We start from the raw sequence: 12,382 nt of genomic DNA on the forward strand, positions 1-12,382 counted from the left end.
ACTCTCTGATTCACACGAGTCAAACATGAGTACAGCTAAAAGGTCTCATTTACCAAAACACAATTACAATGAAAATACATGCAAAACAAACCTGTGCAAATGAAATTCAGCCAATTCAAGCAGTTTTCCACAAAAAAAAATTTTTTAAATTGAATCACATTTTGGAAAAAAAAAAATGCAGCAAAATCGAGCATTTTGGCCGCAACAGTCACAAAAAAACCTACCTACAAAAAAACCACAAAATCCTGTACGGACAAAAAGTGTTTGATAGTAGAATGTGCTGCTCCGTATTTATTAAAAATAAGCGTTGAATTGCCTGAAATTGAATATTAAATGGCTGAATCTTATGACGCAATAACACTGGCCCGTCATATGTTCAACATGAACCAAATAAACCAATAATATTTTCAGATCCCCGTGATACCTACAGTGATGCAGCAAAACTGTTGCAGTGACAATTTCCTCACATAAATAAAACTGTAATCATAAAAAGCATTCATTCATTCATTCATCCTCAGTAACTGCATTACCCCGGTCAGGGTCATAGTAAATTGGGAGTCTATACCAGGAACACACCCTGGATGGGAGACGCCAGTCTGTTACAGGGTATCACACAGGTTACCGGAAGGTGGCAGGTTTTGGAAAGTTTTATGCAGACACACAGAGTAAGCTGAGCTCTGGAGCCGCGAGGTGGCAACGTTACGTGCTGCGCCACTGTGCCACTCTAAGCGCAATAATCCATCCACTTCCTGTACTGCTTATCCTACACAGGGTCACCGGGGAGCCTGGAGCCTGTCCCAGGGACACTCTGGACGGGGTCCCAACCCATCGCAGGGCACAATCGCACACACATTTTCACACTACGGACAATTTGGGAATGCCAATCAGCCTACAAAGCATGTTTTTGGACTGGTGGGGAAGAAACCCCCAAAACACGAGGAGAACATGCGAACTCTGTGCACACAGGGCAGAGGCATCCACGCTCAATAATACTGCAGTATGTTCATCGTTTAAGAAACTTTAAAAAAAATTGCTATAATCTTAAAATAAGAGTAACAATGTCTTCCTGCCATATCAAAGTTATGGTAAGGCCAATATTCCAGCTTGGTGTGTGGACTCAAACTGTTTATCCCCTCAGACTCCAAAAACTAGTCACTTCTATGGCAACACAAACACCACAAAGTCTTTCACTTATAGATAGCAAGCGAATACTACATGCAAAAAAAAAAAAAAATGTTTGTAGACATGTTATAGAGCTAAATACCAACACGAAACTCTAAGCTACACTTAAATGTGGAACTGTCCTGTCAGTGATCCACCCTCGCATATATATTTGATATATTTGAATCAGATGTCAAGACAAAATTTACACAAGTATCTTAAATTTCCCCAGTATTTACTTATAAAGTATGATGAGGACTACACTAACTGTACAGCACTATTATGACCTAGTACAGTAACACACCCTCCTTTTTTTGCAGTGCATTATGGGACAAAGTATCCATTGCTCTCTGCATATACAGTAGTATATCATACAGATGTTTTTGTTTGTTTGTTTTTAGTATGTATACGCAGTAGTCTTCATTTAGAATAGTATACTAACTTTTACTGAGGTTTACATAATTACATTTTTACTGTTGCTCTGATTTCACACAGTATCTTTATGCTTGAAATGTGGAATAAAATGGCATCCGTAGAAATGTGTTGGTGAATCAAATGAACCGAACCTGCGATTCGATTCACTTTAAAGCGGCGTTCTTCGGAGGAACCGAATCAGTAATATGACACGTACTGAACATCACTAGGAAACATACACGCAACATTTAAACGACACCAAGTATTTTCACTTGTCCTTCCAAACGTCAGTTTCGTTTTGATAAATACCAAAAAGTGCAGTATTTCCATCTGAAATGTATGCCGAGTTTAATATGCTCGCTCATTACCAGGCAAATTACAGGACATCTACGTTTAGCAACATCCATAATCCATAACCCACCGCACCTTATAAATGCATTGTTAATCTTAACATATATTTGCAATGTTGCATTTGTTGAAATAAAAACCTGTTCAATTTCCTTCTTAATGAGATCATCGTGTCCAAAGCAAGTGAACTACTTACTCACCAGGAAAAGAGTCGGAGAACTGTCGCTGCGTTATTTCTTTCCACCCTTATTCAACTAAACTTCGCCTCCTGAGCTACGATTGGCTGTCTGCTCTGAACTTTGCACGTGGTTGCAGTCTAGGAACCAATCCTGGTGCAGGAGGCGGGGTTTGTTGATAGCGTCTTTGGGAGGGGGCCGGGACGACGTAGTGACGTCATAGAGCTCGCCAGTAGCTGTAGGGCATTTTTGTTATAAACTAATTGATATTTTGTTATCAGGTAAAATAATACGTTGTAATTGACTTTAATTGAGCTTGTTCAAGTTTTTAAAAATACTCTGACTGATCAGTGATATTATAAATATATCCTCGCATGAACTTGCAATAGGCCTGTAGGTTACTTTTTTATTATTATAAATAAAATTTAAAAAAAAAAAACAACAACAAAAGAAAATAAGGGACTTAACAATGTTTTTGAACTAAAGCAGGAAATTTAAATTGTCTATCTATCTGCATAAATATGATCTAAAACATCAGATTTTCACATAAGTCCTAAAAGTTGACAACAAGTACCCAATTGAACAAGTGAGACAAAGATATTATAATTGGTCATTTATTTATTGAGAAAAATGACCCAATATTAGATATCTGTGAGAGGCAAAAGTATGTGAACCTCTAGGATTAGCAGTTCATGTGAAGGTGAAATTAGAGTCTGGTGATTTCAATCAATGGGATGACAATCATGTGTGAGATAAAACCTTGTTTTATTTATTTAAGAACAGGGATCTATCAGAGTCTGATCTTCACAACACATGTTTGTGGAATTGTGGAGGCTCTCAGAAAAAGAGTTGTTGAGGCTCATCAGGCTGGAAAATGTTACAAAACTATCTCTAAAGTGTTTGGACTCCACCAATCCACAGTCAGACAGATTGTATACAAATGGAGGAAATTCAAGACCATTGTTACCCTCCCTAGGACTGCTCAACCTACAAAGATCACTCCAAGAGCAAGATGTGTAATAGTCTGTGAGGTCACCAAGGAACCCAGAGTAACTTCTAAGCAACTCCAGGCCTCTCACATTGGCTAATGTTAATGTTCATGAGTCCACCATCAGGAGAACCCTGAACAACAATGGTGTGTATGGCAGTGTTGCAAGGAGAAAGCCACTCTTCTCTAAAAATAACATTGCTGCCCTTCTGCAGTTGCTAAAGACCACCTGGAGAAGCCAAAAGGCAATTGGGAAAATACGTTTTGTGGACGAATGAGCCCAAGATATAACTTTTTTCTTTAAATTAGAAGTGTTATGCTTGGAGAAAGGAAAACACAACATTACAGTATAAGAACCTTATCACATCTGTGAAACATGGTGGTGGTAGAATCATGGTTTGGGTCTGTTTTGCTGCATCTGGGCCTGGACAACTTGCAATCACTGATGGAACAATGAATTATGAATTATACCAGCAAATTCTAAAGGAAAATGTCAGGACATCTGTCCATGAACTGAATCTCAAGTATGTTTTGGATCATGAACAGATCCTTTCTTTCTCCATACTTTCACCTTTCCATCACTTTGGTAGAGGTTCATCTTGGTTCCAGAACTTTTGTGTCTCATCTCTGTATTTCTTTGCAAATTTCATTCTGGCTTTCCGATTCTTACTGCTGATGAGTGGTTTGCTTCTTGTGTGTGTGCAAAACCAATTTGATTGAAATATAGACTAGACATTGTTAACGTTGTAAATGACCATTATAGTTGGAAACTGATTTTAATGGAGTTTCTACATAAGAATACTGAGGCCATCACACCTATGCTCCAGTAGCTTATCTTAAGTTATCATCTTAAAAGGCTAAATTTTGTGCAATTACACTAGCACAGCTGAAAATCATTGTGCTGCTTAAGTAAGCAATAAAACTGGCCTTCTTTGGGCTACTTGAGTATCTGGAAGGTTTGATCATGGTCTCAAAATGGTCAGAAAGAAAGAGCTTTCTGATGAGAAACGTGCCAGTCGGATGACAGTTATTTTGAAAAATGAAAGCTATTCCATATCAGAAATTGCCAAGTAATTGAAGATATCTTACAAAGCTGTGTACTACTCCTGCAAACCGGCACTAACCAGGATAGAAAAAGAAGTGGGAGTCCCAGGCGCACAACTGTGATAAAATACATTGTAGTCTCTAGTTTAAGAAACAAACACCTAACAGGTCCTCAGCTAACAATTTTATTAAACAGAACCCATAAAACACGGGTTTCATCTTCAACAATAAATCCAGGATGCTGACTTTCTAGGTCATCCTAGAAAGAAAAAGTCATATCTGCGACTGGCCAATGAAAGGAAAAGGTTAAAATGGGGAAAAGAATAGAGACACTGGACAGAAGATGATTAGAAAAAGTGTTATGGACAGACAAATCTAAGTTTGAGGTGTCACAGGACATTTGTAAGGTGCTGGAGGAGTGCATGGTGGAGGAAATGTGTTGATCTGGGGGTGCTTTGGTGCTGGTAAGGCAGGAAATTTGTACAGGGTAAAAAGGAATCGTGAACAAAGAAAGCTATCAGTCCATTTTGCAATGCCATGACATACCCTCTGGACTGGCGCTTGGTTGGAGCCAATTTCATCCTACAACTGCACAACGACCCAAAGCACTGCTCTAAATTAAGCAGTCAGCTGGAATCCTGTCTTTAATGGCTTGGCCTGCACAGTCACCAGATCTCAACTATTAAGGTGTTGTGGGAGCAGCTTGAGCAGACGGTATGAAAAAAGTGCCCATCAAGCCAATCCAATTTGTAGGAGGTGCTTCAGGACGCATCAATCTGGCAGCTAGAATGCTAAATATCTGCAACGCTGTAACGGCTGCAGATGGAGGATTCTTAGATGAAAGCCAAATTTTAAACATTAAAATGTTATTTCAAGCAGAAAGCGCTATTTCTAACCTGTATTGACTATATTTTTTATTCTGTTTGCAACTTAGTCGATGCATAAAAGTACGAGTTTTCATGGAAAATGTTTCGATTAGATCGAGTGATTCCAAACTTTTGAACGGTAGTATAATATAGCATCACTTGGAAACAATATCGTGTATTAAAATACATACATATAGGAGTTGTCAACCTAAGTAAAAACAAATATTGTTATTATCTTTATTTTAACAAGTTCTTAAAAATTTGTCTTAGTTTAATCCTGCTGCTTCTGACCATTAAACATCAGAGCATTTCCAGAAGAACGGAAAGAGAAACTGCAGGATCCTTACAGTGCATCATACATATTTAACAAATAATATGAATCCTAATGTTACAGCTGTAGTAACTGAATGTCTTTCCATTTGCAACCGGATTCATCTTAATGGGAAAACTGCAAGAGAAGCATTAATGGTACGATGAGTCATAAGATGGGAAGGAAAGATTGTAATTGTGCATAGTGTATGTATGTGTTTGTGAGAGATGTGTCTGTCTGTTAATATTATATCAAACAGATAAAAGCACTATTAATTTCTTTAAAACATAGCCTCAACTTGCTGTTTTGTATCCTGTTTTGTTTTGTAACTCTTCTCTAACAGGGTTTTAGCTTGATAGTATTCTTAGACCCTGAGTTACTGTACTAGCATAAGGATGTGTTTGAGATAGAGAATACAACGCATTTCTGTACGTGGATAAGGATGTCTCCCAAATGCTGCAAATGTAAATGTAAAAGTCAAAATGTTCTGATTGTACTTTAATGAGACATAAAATATTCATGGTAAAATAATAAAGTGAGTTCAGTCTGAGCGATATCAGTGCTCGTTTTTTTTTTTTTTTTTTTGTATCCATATGACATGAATTGGAAATGTACGCATTTCTCCATTGCATTTGGTTACTTATGTTCATAAACACGTGAGGTTAATTTAAGTAATATAATCTGCATCACACAATTATTTTTAAAATATTGGGGTTTCCAGTCATCCGATTTTTTTGTAGACACTTTTACCTGAAGGGATGCAGAATACATTCCATACGTGCCAAGTGTTTTGTTCAAGGGCCGAACAGTACCCTGCTGGGAAAAAAACACAATACAAACCCTCACAGAACTTGTAATGGTTTTAATGGTTATCATGGAAATTACATTGGTTTTAATGGAAGCTGTAATGGCCCCTGTGGGTCTCTACTGGTAATTTATTGCCTTCTATTGGTGGCATGTTATGTCTAGTGGATCTCATTAAGGACCAATAATGGTAATGTAACGGTTTTAATGGTTAGCTGATGCTTTGTAATGGTATTTTCAGCAGAAACCATTAGAATTTCTGTGAACGTTTCTATTGTTTTTTTTTGTTTTGTTTTTCAGCAGGATATAGATGTAGACGTTTTACATAAAGATGAATTTCAATCCCCAGCACTTTTTTCTTTTCTTTCGAACAGTGCCATCACCTGTCCATACAAGTTCATTGCAACCATGATCGTTACACAGTTTAACCCTTGATAAGACTATAATTTAAAGTATATAGTCTCTAGTATAAAATTGTCTTGTGGAGTCTTAATTTTTAAAAACCCTCCATGTAAAATGTACATATTTAGCGATCAATATGTATATTCCCCGACTATATATAGAAATAAATGTCATATGATATATATTTTTCACTGAATAAAAGGTGAAAATTTTATAACAGTGAATTTTATGGGAGGTTAGATGTAGCGTTGAGTTTAGCAGTTAACATGAGGGATTAACATGCTTTAAGTCACTTGCATTTTTGCTAGCATTTCGCATTATACTAAATTTGAAAATCGGTAGTTTGCATTAGTAGTGTTTGTGATGCAAACTAACTAGAGTTAGTCACTGACCTTTGTGATTAGACATTTGGGGTGGTTAATGGCACTAGGGCTGGGCTGGTTAGCATTTGGCATAATCACTAGAGCTAGTGGTTTATTACTGATAGATCCAGATTACTGAAACAAAATGTTAATGAAGCTAATTGAAATAAACTAAACTGAGTAAATCCACCCATCCATCTTCTATACTGCTTATCCTACTGCGTCATGGAGCCTGGAGCCTATCCCTGGACAGTGTGCCAATCCAGCGCAGGGCACAATCCCATACACACCCACACACCCATTCATACTCTACGGACACTTTGGACATGTCAATCAGCCTACCATGCATGTCTTTGGACTGGGGGAGGAAACCGGAGTACCCGGAGGAAACCCTGCAGCACGGGGAGAACATGCAAACTGGGGCACGGGAATCCAACCCGCAACCACCAACCCTGGAGGCGTGAATGGAATATGCTAACCACTAAGCCACTGTGCACCCTAAATTGAGTAAATGAACAGAAGAGAACAAAAAATAATAATGTCATGCAATGTGTATAATGTATAAGAAATATATAGTATATAATCTTCAAGCTTACTCGGTTGTTATTAATTTAACTGAATCAATCAGACCAGCATGTTGATATCAGACTCAGAATCAGAATGAGCTTTATTGCTAACGTGCCTACACACAAATGCACAAGGAATTCGACTTGGTACGTGAAGCTTCCAGTACGTATACAGATACGACAGCAAGACACATAATAAGAAATGTAAAGAAGACGCAGTTAGCTTAAGGCAGAACTGACATGATACTGATGCTATGTACAGCTATGCAAGGGGTAATGCAATGTACAGAAGGTAGGGGTATGTACAGGCAAGACAATAAATAGGAGTGTATTTACAATGGTCCTAAGAGTCTATTCACAGTGAAAGAATTGCACTAGGAGGGTCCTTGGAGGAGGTTAACTGTTCATGACGGAGATGGCCTGTGGGAAAAAGCTGCTCTTGTGTCTGGATCACAGTGGATATGAGCACTCCAGTTAGAAGTTGTTTGTAAGAATGTCCATGTTGAATTATCCAGTAGCTAAATCTAATACAATTTAAGCAACTTATACTGAATTGTAAACGCAATTTTCCTTTCAATTTTCCTACTTCCATACAATCTGATCGAATTCTCCATTTGAACCATCCCAACTATTATTTTTCTTTACCCATATCACATCTCTTCATGCTTGATATTTCTACAGCAAGGGTTCTTTTAGCAATCAGGGACAACTTTAACTGTATTTTATTTATTTTTTATTATTATTATTATTATTATCATTATTATTAATAATAATGATAATAATAACAATAATAATAATAATAATAATAAACTTAAACAATAATCCAAGGACAGCCTCAGTATAGATTCATTTGCTATTCAAATATCAGGATCATTATTTAAATGTATTGATTCATTTTTATTAAAACATTTATTTGATTCAAGCTGACATTATTTATTTTACTTGTTATTGAGTTAATTATGAACTCAACATTAAAACAGCTATAAGAACTTAGTAATAAATACAATAACTGAATTGTAATGGTGGGTTACGGATGCATTGGCTATGCTTCACTGACCCTTTCACTGTAGAGATCCATGGCTCTACAAGATTTCTTAAGATTAGATCCTAGCAACAGAAAGACAATGAGAACAGTATAACTTCTTACTATCCATGTTTCTGCTTAATACAATGCAAATACCACTTACCGGAATCAGGATAAGCCAAGAGAATCACTCCATCACAGACTTCAAACACAACCAGGAACTCATACAGACCTTATCATCTCTATTAAATCCCATGGAAAAAATCCATTAGAAAACTATTGATTAAATACACCAGAGCCTGGTTGAATATTTCCTGACATGATTCTTGTAAAAAAAAAAAAAATTAAATATGGCTGACTGATTTAGGCTACATGGATCTGCACAACCTTGATGCTGAGTCCTGCAAAGTGGCTTCTCCAGTCAGTGCAAGCTCTTTCCCTTCAAATCCCAGGACATCACTAATGCACACAGCTCACATGGCCAGGCCACAGAGACTGAGGAGGAGCGACCAAATCCTCACCACAGAGATTTAAGGTATTCCCTAGAGTTGGCATCATCTGAAAAGCAGACGAGCAAACACTTTGAGGAAAACAAAGTAGATATTGAGGTTTTGCAAAAATAGATACCAGAGGGTGGAAATTTTCCTGAATAAAATATGTAAATCATGATTTCCTAGACCAAATGCATGCAAGTGACTTGGAAAGCTAGATTCATGTGGAAATGTTTCGTGCAAAACTGAATTCTGACTCAAATCTGCATGAACTATTGTCTACTTTTGTTATTACAGTCTGCACACTGTAAGGAGAAAGCCGTGATGTGCAAAACCACCTTAACAAAGATGAAGAGACAACTACAGCTCCAAATGTATTGATTTAGTGTTCAGGGAGGGAGATGCACCAACATCACATCAGTAAGATGATTCCTCTCTCTCTCTGTCTCTCTCGCTCTCGCTCTCTCTCTCTCTCTCTCTCGCCCTCTCTCTCTCTCTCTGTCTCTCTCTCTCTCTGTCTTGCTCTCTCTCTCTCTCGCTCTGTCTCGCTCTCTCTCTCTCTCTTTCTCTCTCTCTCTCTGTCTCTCTCTCTGTCTCTCTCTCTCTCTCTCTCATACACCCACACACATTTTTGTCTTACTACCCTTGTGAGGTCTTTCAATTGAAAATGATTAATGCAGCTACTTAATGCTGCTCATACACCTAAGTCTAATCCAAATCTTAACCTCAGTAACCTAAAGGAAACCTTTTGGCTCTGAAATAGAGGCTGGAAAAAAAATTTTTTCCTTGTGGAGATCAGTTAAACGTCCCCACAAGATCAAAACTGTCTGAAATTCATGTCCTTGGTCCCCACCAAGATATAAACACACACACCCTCAAATCTCTCGCTCCATTCTAAAGGATTCAGTATCATTTTATTTGAAATGCGCATGCGCATGAGCAACAACGAACAGAATCCCTTTCATACTGGTTATGATTGATGCCATATTTTCCTTTTATCTCAAATATATATTCACAGACACAAGACTATATTACCCTTATAATTTATTAAAGAACACAATACTTAGTATACTAGTAGATGCACCATTTTGTATGAATAATTTAGTTAGTGGGAAAAACCACCCAGAACCATCCAGTGCACAATGCCATGGAACAGATTACTGCGAGTTCTAGATAGATATTCGTGTATATATATATATATATATATATATATATATATATATATATATATACATACATACACACATATATATGTATGTATGTACACACACACACACACATATATATATACATGTCTGGACATACTACTCAGTACACGGAAGAATAAACATGGCCACTACACTAAATGTTAGCTTTGTTTACGTCCAGGTGCGGTGGAAATTTCACTGAAGCTAGTCGTGTGTGTCTGTGTGTGTGTGTGTGTGTGCGCGCGCGCGAACGCCGAATGGCTGCTGGAACCTGCGAGCCGTGCGCAGTCGTTGCAATGTTGCCAGATTTAGCGAATCCCCTCCATATTGGTTGTATTTTTAAAGCTGTAGTGCAGTACGCCAAAGTCAGGTTAAGATTTAACTAAATTATTATTATTCGACTTGTGTTGTAACACAATCCAGCATGATGTGAAAAGCTACCAGATGCCCAAACACAGGCTGAGCTAGTCAAACTAGTTAAACATCTTTGCCAGCTGGTTCAGTTCTTTTCCAGCTCCTTTATTAATTCTTTATCCATCCATCCATTCTCTGTACCACTTATCCTACACAGGGTTGCAGGGGAGCCTCGAGCCTATCCCAGGGAAGTCAGGGCGCAATCACACACCTATTCTCACACTACGGACAATTTGGAAATGCCAATCAGCCTCCAACGCATATCTTTGAACTGGATGAGAAAACCAGAGTACCCAGAGGAAACCCACAAGAAGCACAGGGAGAACATGCAAACTCTATGCACGCAGGGCAGAGATGGGATTCGAACCCCCAACTCTGGTGACAAACGTGCTAACCACTAAGCCACCGTGCCAGCTTACTTGCCTAAATTTATCAAAATGTTATAGATTGTGTAATTGCAAAACATAAAAATAATAATTTGTCTAGAATGTAGCATCATTATCAGCATTTCAGAAACCTTTCTGGATGCCCTTAGCAGTTAGTAAAGATGATCTACCAGTTTGACCAGTACAGCCTGTGTTTTGGCAGCTGGTTCGTGGTCTGACCAAACTGGATTTTTCAGCAACTAAATCAACAACTAAAATGTAACCTTAACCTTTGATTAAATCCTTGACTGAAACTTGCACCTGGAGGTTAATTCTTGTTTGCCAGGCTAAAAATGATGATTGAGATCATTTTGATCCAAAATTCATGTAATGTATAATACATAATATTTACAGGCAATCAGGGCACACGGTGGCTTTAGTGGTTAGCATGTTCTCCTCACACCTCCAGGGTTGGGGGTTCGATTCCCACCGTGGCCCTGTGTGTGTGGAGTTTGCATGTTCTCTCCGTGCTGCGGGGGTTTCCTCCGGGTACTCCGGTTTCCTTCCCCAGTCCAAAGACATGCATGGTAGGCTGATTGGCATGTCCAAAGTGTGCATAGTGTATAAATGGGTGTGTGAATGTGTATGTGATTGTGCCCTACGATGGATTGGCACCACGCCCAGGGTGTTCCCCGCTAATCTACAGTTCATCTGTTTACTCAGAAAATAAATAAACTAGATGCCAGAAGGGCTGGTTTAAGTATTTCAGAAATGGCTGATCCCCTGGGAATTTCACACACAATTCAACTAGAGTTGAGCGAGTGACAGTTCTGTGGGTAGAAACGCCTTGTTGATAAGAGACGTCAGAGGATATAGCAACTCATATAATCACTCATTACAACCGCGGTGAACAGAAAAGCATCTCAGCATGCACAAATCATCGAACGTTGAGGTGGATGGGCTACAACAGCAGAAGACCACATTCGGTTCCACTCCTGTCAGCCAAGAAATAGAATCTGAGGCTATCATGGGCACAGACTCACCCAAACTTAACAGTTGAAGATTAGAAAAAAAAAGGTCGCTTGGTCTTTTTCCAGTTTTCAACTCTCCAGTATGGATCAAGATTTTAATGTAAAACCTCAACTACTGATATTCAAGCAGAATATAACAGACCACACCATACTATATGATATGAGTGGCATTTATCAAATTGTATTACCTTAATTATTTCAAGAGAAGCTGCAGGCTTCTCTTTTCATTTGTAATTTGTATTTTCTTGCTGTGTATGATATATTCTGTAAAATTGCTGTAAGATGTGCCATTCTGTTGGTAACTGACTTTTGAGGGAGGAAAAAAGGGAAAATCAACTACTACAGTACAAAATAAACTAAAGAAAAAATATTTTCTACACCATCAATATATACTGTATACAATATATCATATGTAACACCTTCTGTAAT

General features: G+C 38.1%; 1 protein-coding gene across 4 annotated transcripts in view; it reads right to left on the reverse strand.

Annotated features, from left to right (window-relative positions):
* Window positions 1-9,710, reverse strand: part of raf1b (Raf-1 proto-oncogene, serine/threonine kinase b) — a 36,555-nt gene extending 26,845 nt beyond the window's left edge. For 2 of the 4 annotated variants that reach the window (XM_053652950.1, XM_053652955.1), the window contains exon 1: window positions 2,124-2,191. The gene's annotated coding sequence lies outside the window, so the exon portion shown is untranslated. Of the gene's footprint in view, window positions 1-2,119; window positions 2,192-8,628 lie in introns of those variants that run through there. The other 2 variants (XM_053652954.1, XM_053652951.1) reach the window with 2 other exon arrangements.
* Window positions 9,711-12,382: the final 2,672 nt, after the last annotated feature.

Source organism: Ictalurus furcatus, chromosome 21, assembly GCF_023375685.1.
Source record: "Ictalurus furcatus strain D&B chromosome 21, Billie_1.0, whole genome shotgun sequence".
Classification (NCBI taxonomy): Eukaryota; Metazoa; Chordata; class Actinopteri; order Siluriformes; family Ictaluridae; genus Ictalurus; species Ictalurus furcatus.